The following is a 9,170-nucleotide window of genomic DNA, read 5'->3' on the forward strand; positions in this document are numbered from 1 at the left end:
GCCCTAGGTCAGGGAGTAGCTTCAGGCAACCCGATAATCTACTCGAGGAGAACGCTCCAAAATCGGGGCATTAGCACAACGAGGGAGATAGGACTTTCCAATTCAAAATGGTCCAGAAAATCCCAAGCGTGAGCCCTGAGAGCAAGCTCCCACACTTAGCCATAGTGGGGAGCGGGACTCAGCAAGTTTCATACTACCGGGACCACCAAAGAAATAAACTGAGTGCTAGGAGGCAGGTCACAGATCACCAGGCAGCACCATTAGGGCTGGGACCCGAACTAAGCTCCCCTCAGCGTCAGCAGTATCCAGAGACTTGTTTGACCAGTTGTCGGTGTCAGCTTAATGGACTGAGTGAGTACCACAGTGTCCCCCTTGCATGCAACGGCACTCCCCTTCAATCACCAAGCCCCGGGGTATCCCCCCCATACCCATGGAGGGTCACAACACCTGGCTGCCCCATTCCATCATCCCCGGGTATTCCCAACTGCAGCAGTGGTCCTCCTAATTACCACATACCACGGGTGGCATGACGAACTCTATAAAATCCATTGTAAATATCCCCCCTTCATTTGAGTGGCCGCACGACACCCGGGTCCGGAGACCCTCGAGCCACTGAGAACCCGGATCCGAACAGCTCGGCTGCTGGCACGGGGGCGGCACACACATACTGGAGCTTCAGGAAAAGGACTATGACAGGAGAGGAAATAAATCTTTCCCTTGTCTAAAGGCTGCTTTACACCAGGCAATCTATCGTGCGATAGATCGTCGGGGTCACGGTTTTTGTGACGCACATCCGGCATCGCTGGCGATGCCGGCCTGTGTGACACCTCCTAGCGACGCAGTATCGCTCACAAATCGTGAGTCGGGTACTGCTCGTTAGGTTCTATAATATCGGTTACTTTAGTTGACCATCGTTTCCGTGGTAGCACACGTCGCTCCGTGTGACACCACGGGAACGATGAGCAGCTCACCTGCCTCCCGCGGCCGCCGCCGTCTCTATGTGGAAGGAAGGAGGTGGGCGGGATGTTTACATCCTGCTCATCTCCGCCCCTCCGCTTCTATTGGCCGGCGGCCGTGTGACGTCGCTGTGACGCCGAACGTCCCTCCCACTCCAGGAAGTGGACGTTCGCCGCCCACAGTGAGGTCGCACGAGAGGTAAGTATGTGTGACGGGGGTTACTACCTTTGTGCGACACGGGCAGCGATTTGCCCGTGACGCAAAAAGGACGGGGGCGGGTACGATCGATTGTGAAATCGCACAATCGGTCGTACCGTGTAAAGCAGCCTTTACTATGCCCAGAATATTTATTTTGTATAATCTCAGTACTCCATGTTTAGTCAGCAGAGAATATTATTTCTTTCTTCTCCTGTAACACACTTCATATTCAGCTCTTTTATGTGTGCTTACAATACAGCTCTGACAGTTGAGACGCAGGTCTTGAGAGCAGTATTTCACCAGATGGCTGAGCGTCCTGACACATTTTTATACACTCTTGGAAAACCCCTTTAAAGGGATTGTCAGGGCTTTAACATTGTCAACCTATCCTTCGGATCAGTCATCAATATCTGATCATAGGGAGGCGATAAGTGGCACTGCTGCCAATCAGCAGCTCTCGGTTGTGCTTGTCTGAACTACTCAGTTGTGAGGGTGCACAGCTCCATCAGCTGTATAGTGGCCATGGCTGTGTACTGCATATCCACTCCCCAATAAAAAAACAGTAGGGGAGGATATGCAGTTCCTAGTAATGGCCGCTATTCAATTGGAGAAGCTATGATGTGCAGATTCACAACTGAGCCGTTCCAGACAGCGGCGGTGGCACTGGGAGCAGCTGATCCACGGGATGATGGGTGTTGCACTCTCACCAATAAGACATTGATTACCTACTCTAAGGAACGGTCATCAAGGTTAAAGTCTTGGACAACCCTTTTAAGAGCAGACAGCAGACACATCTCAGGCAAATTAGCCATTAAAATGTTAGATAATCTAAAATATGAAATATGTACTTTAAATATTCTATACTATCAAAATAATTCAATTCTTATGTAAAAATTGCTACATTCTTGGGCCCAAATTTAAAATCTCTTCTGGGATCTCTAAGATAGAACTGGTGGCACTCATCGTTTGTAAAAACCTTCTTTATTTCTTCCAAAAGTTAAAATTACAGGAGGGGGATGTGGGAGACGTCTGGGACTGACTGTGTCAGGACCCGACAAAGCGCCGCTGTGCACGAAATGGTCACCGTCATCCCAGACTTCTCCCGCATCCCCCTCCTGTAATTTTAACTTTTGGATGAAATAAACAAGGTTTTTACAATGTGTGAGTGTCACCAATTCTCTCTTCTTTTTGCTGGATATGGACTTTTGTGCTGATACCCAGGTAGAGCACCATCCTGAATGGGTCCAATAACAGGAAGACTTTGTATATTTGGAGTTACTTAAGTGGAGCTAGGTGTGTGTCAGGTTTTGGTGTCGGACTATTTTCTCCTTTGTGGATTTCTCAATATTTATGATTGTATTTTAATATGACAGAGTAACAGGGGACCGCAGACTAATGGCATCTGACTTATATATAGATAATTGTAAAGTTGGTAATTTATAGTCATGGACAGGTGCATTAACTTGCACTTTATGCATAATGTGCCGCCCTGCAGCAGTTGAACTGCTCAGATCCGGGGTTGCTGTGGCTCGAGGGTCTCCAGACCCGGCGGCTTGCGGCCACTCGATTGTAAAAGGGGGTACTTACAGGGGATAAATGTTTGTGATGCCACCTGCGGGTTGTGGTAAGGGGAGTGCCGCCGCTGCCGATAGGAGTACTGGGGCTGATGGTTTTGGGTAGCAAGGTGTCAGTCCCTCTGCAGGTAGGGACAGCCCCAGACAGTGGGGAGAAGGAGGTATGGTGATCGGGTGGCTGGGCCTTGGGAAAGCAGGGTGCAGGGGTCGAGTTACTCACTGCAGTAGTCTTGGTGCTGGATTCAGTGGGATAAGCAGACACTCACACAGATGGTAAACCAAAGTCTCTAGGCGCCACAGTTTCTGCGGGAGGGAGCCCGTCTAGGTCCCGCTCCCACCGGAGTCACTTGGAAAGTCCGAAGCCCTTCCTCTGTGCACAAATTGATTGACCTTTGTGGCCCATCGGCTTGAAGCGTTCGGGGCTTCGCTACCCGCGTGTATGGCAGCTGTGCTCTTGATGGCTGGCACTTTGGATTTTAGTGGGTTGTGTGCTTTGGAGAACCCTATCCACTGCGTTGTGCTGATGCCTTCAATCTCTGAGCTCTTGGGGAAAGTTCATAAAGAGACTATCCTGCACAGGTTAATTATCAAAGCACCTGAATATATTCCCTGATCTAGGGTCCTGTACCCCGCCGTGCTCGGTACCGGTCAGGTAATTGGACATTCTGGTGCCGACAGTCCTCCTAGACTGCGTCCATTATACTCCTGTCCAGTGTTCCTGATACCGGTCCCCGACTCCTGTGGTCCCGGACCACCGTCTGCGACCCAACATGTTGCCTCCCTGGGAGCTCCAACTCCCCAGCTCCTCACTCTTTGAGGGCTACTACTCAACAACCCTGTCTCCCCTCTCACCAGTCTGCCTGACCCCTAGGTGGGTGGCCATGCTCCAACTTGACCAACCCACTAGTGTGTCTGTGCAGGTCATGGTGTGAGGTGTGGTTGGTATTTGTGGTGCAGATGTTAGTGACACCGTTGTTGGGAACCCGGAACCATGGGGGGTAGGCCCTGCACCCTGAGTGAGGATTACAGTAGGGGAAGTCAGAATGTCCCTATTGAACAATCAGTTAATGCTGTACCTTGATCATTCCAATGTTGTGAAGGAGTGCCAGAGCAGGTAATAATAGTGCAACCAGGGTATGGCCCAAAATTCCCTATAGTGGCCCTGCCTAACCGCGGAGGTTGGCACCCTAAACCTGGACGCTATGGCACCCCCGCTCACCGATGACTCACCCTTCTTTCCCTCTGCTGATCTAATGTGCAGCTGATCTGGGAAAGGGGGAGTGTGGGGAGGTTGCACCAATAAGCTACTCAATCAATGAGAACTCAAACACACATATCAATGATACAGTAAATATTCCGTCTTTTAGAGTGTTAAAGTGGACCAGATCAACAAAAGGGATCACTTTCAATAATAAAGTACCAAAATTGGATCCTAGGTGCTTAATAATTCCACTTGCATAAAGTTATAATTGCCCAACAAACCTCTAGTTAGACAGATAGATACAGTGAAGTGCATCAATGCCTCATTAGTATGTTACATACAACTTCTGTGTACCACCATTAAATCACAAGATGGATATAGTCCACATGCTTACTATCAACAAAAAGGCATAGGACTCTCTAAGTGAGGTCACCAAAAAGACCGATTGGTCACAGAGCAGTCCTCTCTATAAACTATTGGGGACCATCCATCAAAATATTTCGTGAGAAGGTGGGCACTTCACAGAAGGCAAGACAGATAATAAACTTTCACAGAAGGCAGAATAATATATAAACTTCACAAAAGAAAGTGCATGCAGTGGAGCACAACTAGAATTAATAAGGTCCAGGTAACCATACTAAAATTCATCAGATATAAACATAGTACTTAGCTTATCCTTGAAGTCCTATGAATGGTGTAAATACACCAGGGTCCAAATTGACACCTCAAAACCTTTCCCAACGCGTTTCCCCCCAATCGAGAGTCACATCGGGGTTCATCAGGGGCTCCCTATTCCCCAAAATTGGAAGGCCCAGGACCTGGGACCAAATAGGGACAAGGGAAGTGGGGTGAAAAAAGGGGGGGAGGGGGAGGGGGGAGAGGGGAGGGGGCTGGTTAAATAAAACTAGAGAAGACCAACTGTTCATTCAGACCACTAGGGTTGACTGAATCTAGCCAGAAGATCCAGCGTGTCTCCCTCTGCAGAAGTTTCTTGTCCCAATCTCCTAGTCGAACCGATAGTGGGATCACCTCAATGACCCTAAATGAGATAGAGTCAAGATTACCATCATGGCAGCTATTTACGTGACGAGCTAGGGGGGTATCTCGTTTATTTCTGATGTCACCCAGATGTTCACCTACCCTAATTTTCAATTGTCTCTTGGTTTTGCCCACGTAATCTTTTGGACAACTACATGTGCACAAATAGATTACGCCCTCCTGGGCCTTCCAATTTTGGACTGAGCCTTGTAATATTTGGGTTACTTCTCCCTGAGTTTAGTCAGCTTTGGCTCGTTAATGATCTTATCACGAGCAATTATATTTCTGTGATCTAATATTCACGGTTTTTGATATGGGTTAATGGACTAGTTGACCCTAATTGTATTTATCCTACCTAGACAATGTCCCCAAACCTTAGTAATCATATTTACTCTGTTTGTGTCTTGATCCGTTTTATGTTACTAATGTTAATGTGAAGTTACAATATTATATAAGGATGGTTATCTATTATGCTATCAGGCTTGTTTGTTCATTTCACAAGTGTATCTATCGACATTAATCACTGTACCTCCCTGGGGTTTAAAGGGGGATATTCAGATATATATAATTTGTTGCTGATAGATTAACCTCTTAGGGCTCAATTTTCTTAAGTGTTGCTATAGATGGGCGAAACGTTTTATTGGTGCTTTTTGTTCTGAGGGGGATGTTTATCATCTCAGCACATCAGCCTTTGTTCCTGCACGCCACTTCCGGCTATTCATCTTTGGAACGTACGTTTTGTTCCACAACAAAGGCTGTAGGTTGTCATCCCCATTTTTAATATTGGCGCTTTATATCTGGAGGGGTTAATTAATTTATTTACCCATTACACCTCCTTTTATCTCCGGTTACTATGTCCGGCGCATTCTCTGTGGAGCGCACGTTGCGTTCCACAGCATGCATAACAGAGACAGCGCTCTGACATGAAGCCCGCTGATGTCACTTCCTGTGACGTCGGCATTTTCCTGCCTCTCCTCTGTGCATACCATACATGGGCAACGCTCCGTGGTTGGGCTTTCCTCACCTACGTCACTGCCTATGACGGTGGGGGTGTAACTTCACATCCGGGATCACTGATGATGGGTGGCGTCTGGCGCCATTTTTAAACACTGACGCTCTGCACATATCCTGGAACGACGGTGACGGATACCAAGTTGCACACTTGGCTGACTGCAGCCAGTGCTATTTACCCTAATAGGGAGCCCCTGATGAACCCCGATGTGACTCTCGATTGGGGGGAAACGCGTTGGGCAAGGTTTTGAGGTGTCAATTTGGACCCTGGTGTATTTACACCATTCATAGGACTTCAAGGATAAGCTAAGTACTATGTTTATATCTGATGAATTTTAGTATGGTTACCGGACCTTATTAATTCTAGTTGTGCTCCACTGCATGCACTTTCTTTTGTGAAGTTTATATATTATTCTGCCTTCTGTGAAAGTTTATTATCTGTCTTGCCTTCTGTGAAGTGCCCACCTTCTCACGAAATATTTTGATGGATGGTCCCCAATAGTTTATAGAGAGGACTGCTCTGTGACCAATCGGTCTTTTTGGTGACCTCACTTAGAGAGTCCTATGCCTTTTTGTTGATAGTAAGCATGGGGACTATATCCATCTTGTGATTTAATTGGTGGTACACAGAAGTTGTATGTAACATACTAATGAGGCATTGATGCACTTCACTGTATCTATCTGTCTAACTAGAGGTTTGTTGGGCAATTATAACTTTATGCAAGTGGAATTATTAAGCACCTAGGATCCAATTTTGATACTTTATTATTGAAAGTGATCCCTTTTGTTGATCTGGTCCACTTTAACACTCTAAAAGACGGAATATTTACTGTATCATTGATATGTGTGTTTGAGTTCTCATTGATTGAGTAGCTTATTGGTGCAACCTCCCCACACTCCCCCTTTCCCAGATCAGCTGCACATTAGATCAGCAGAGGGAAAGAAGGGTGAGTCATCGGTGAGCGGGGGCGCCATAGCATCCAGGTTTAGGGTGCCAACCTCCGCGGTTAGGCAGGGCCACTATAGGGAATTTTGGGCCATACCCTGGTTGCACTATTATTACCTGCTCTGGCACTCCTTCACAACATTGGAATGATCAAGGTACAGCATTAACTGATTGTTCAATAGGGACATTCTGACTTCCCCCACTCATTTGCCTGCTCCTATCTGTTAGGTTTACAGAGGGGTCCCACTGGACCTTGGCAAATTTGGGATTGTCTGTCCTGTTTATGTGTGTTTGTCTGGAGATTGTTTTAAATTGGAATTAATAAAATGTATTTTTAAGGGTTTTTTTCCTTTGGTCAATAATTGTTAGTACCCCCTTACATCAAGTTTATATGGTCTTTGAGGATTACAGTACCCTGTGGCACCCTGATATATTCAGGGACGCCACACATAAAATTAGTTGAAAAGATTTACTGTGAGATATGCAAAGAAAAAAAAACATGTGGATGTGAAACATTTTCCAAAATAAATCTAGATCTATAACTATACCTATATGCTTACATTTGAAAGACTGGGTAATTTGTCTCTTTTTACTGTTATGACTGGAATACGAAGGAAATGTGAGCAATTTCAGTTTGCTTCCCTGCAGCCATCACTGGTTGTTTCAATGTTTTATTCCAGTCATTGCTACCCAGATAATTATACTATACCCCCGGTAAGTGAAGCAGATCTGCATTCCCAAGGATTTATATTAAATTTCCCAGTAATGGGCGATGCATAATCTTGTAACAATGAATCTATTGAGGGGAATTTTATTAAATGGTTTCCTCTATTTATAGAAGTTAGATGGCTCTAATAGTATTGTACCAGATCTGTGACTGTGCAGGTGAAATAAATCCCCAAAAGAATTCTTTTATTACGTTTAATTAGTAGAGACATATTTTGCATTCCTGTATACAATTTATGAAAGGGAACCTGTCCTGTCAAAAAACGCTATTAATCTATGGGGTTAATTTCCAGGTTAATAGCATTTTAAAACTGCCTGGCTGCGGAACTGAGAGTCTGGCAATCGGCGGAAAATTAGCTTTGTTCCACCCGTCAACATCCGGCTTCCAGTAGAGGTGAATCCGGTGCGGCTTCAGTCACCGATCAGTACAAAGAGTGCAGCAGCTGTAACAACACCCCACCACTGACTGACAGCCAGCTCAACAGTGTATCAGCACTAAGGCGCCTTGCCGTCAGTGCCAGTGCGCAGTTACAGCTGTTGATCAGTAAATACTAAGTGTCAGGACGTCGCTAGCATCAAAGATCTGGGGCTCTATGTCAAACGTTTGGATTTTAATCCTTGCGTTTGTGCTCTGTGGTTATCTTCTGTGTCTGTACTTTAGTTCTATTAGAGTAATAGGTGTATTCATTTACTTGTTTGCCTGCCCAATCACCTTTCAGGTGCAGTATTAAATATGTTCCTTCTGCTGGTATTTTCTGCTTGTGATAATTCTGATTTTGAAGTCCAGCCATATCGCTGTTAATTTCTGCCAGTTTATTGCATACCAGCTAGGATACCTCTCTGCTGGAGGGGCCCTGGAAGCGGACCTATACACCAGGATGAGGACATTTGTACCAGGAAGGGGACAAATAAATCAGGATGAGAACATATATACCAGAAGGGGGACATATGACATATATACCAGGAGAGGCCTAGGATGGTGACATATATACCAAGAGTAGGACATAGATACTAGGAGGGGATATATATATATACCAGGAGGGGGCCTAAGATGGGGACATATATACCAGGAGGGATCCAGGATGGAGACATATATCCTAGAAGGGGACAGATATATTCATATATAAACTTGGCTTTTATGTTTTGTATTAATGAAAACCATGTTTATACATAAATAGCGGGGTTTGCACATTTTTAACTGTGCAGCTTTTTATTCTCTCATGTTACAATTTATTTTTTTACATAGTTTTTGCTAGAACCCTTGCCTTTATTTATATATATATTACCCTGTGATGCCTACTATCTCTTTCCCAACAAATTGCAGCAAGGAGCAATGTGTGGGGGATATTATAAAGAAGGGCAGTGTGTTGAAGGATATTACATAGGGGCAGTGTATGTGAGGGGATATTTAGACAGAGAGGCAGTGTGTGTGGGAGAGATATTATACAGAGGGGCATTATGTGGGGGGATATTAAACAAAGGGCCAGTGTGTGGGGATATTAAACACAGGAGCAATTTA

This window comes from Anomaloglossus baeobatrachus, chromosome 2, assembly GCF_048569485.1.
Source record: "Anomaloglossus baeobatrachus isolate aAnoBae1 chromosome 2, aAnoBae1.hap1, whole genome shotgun sequence".
Lineage (NCBI taxonomy): Eukaryota > Metazoa > Chordata > Amphibia > Anura > Aromobatidae > Anomaloglossus > Anomaloglossus baeobatrachus.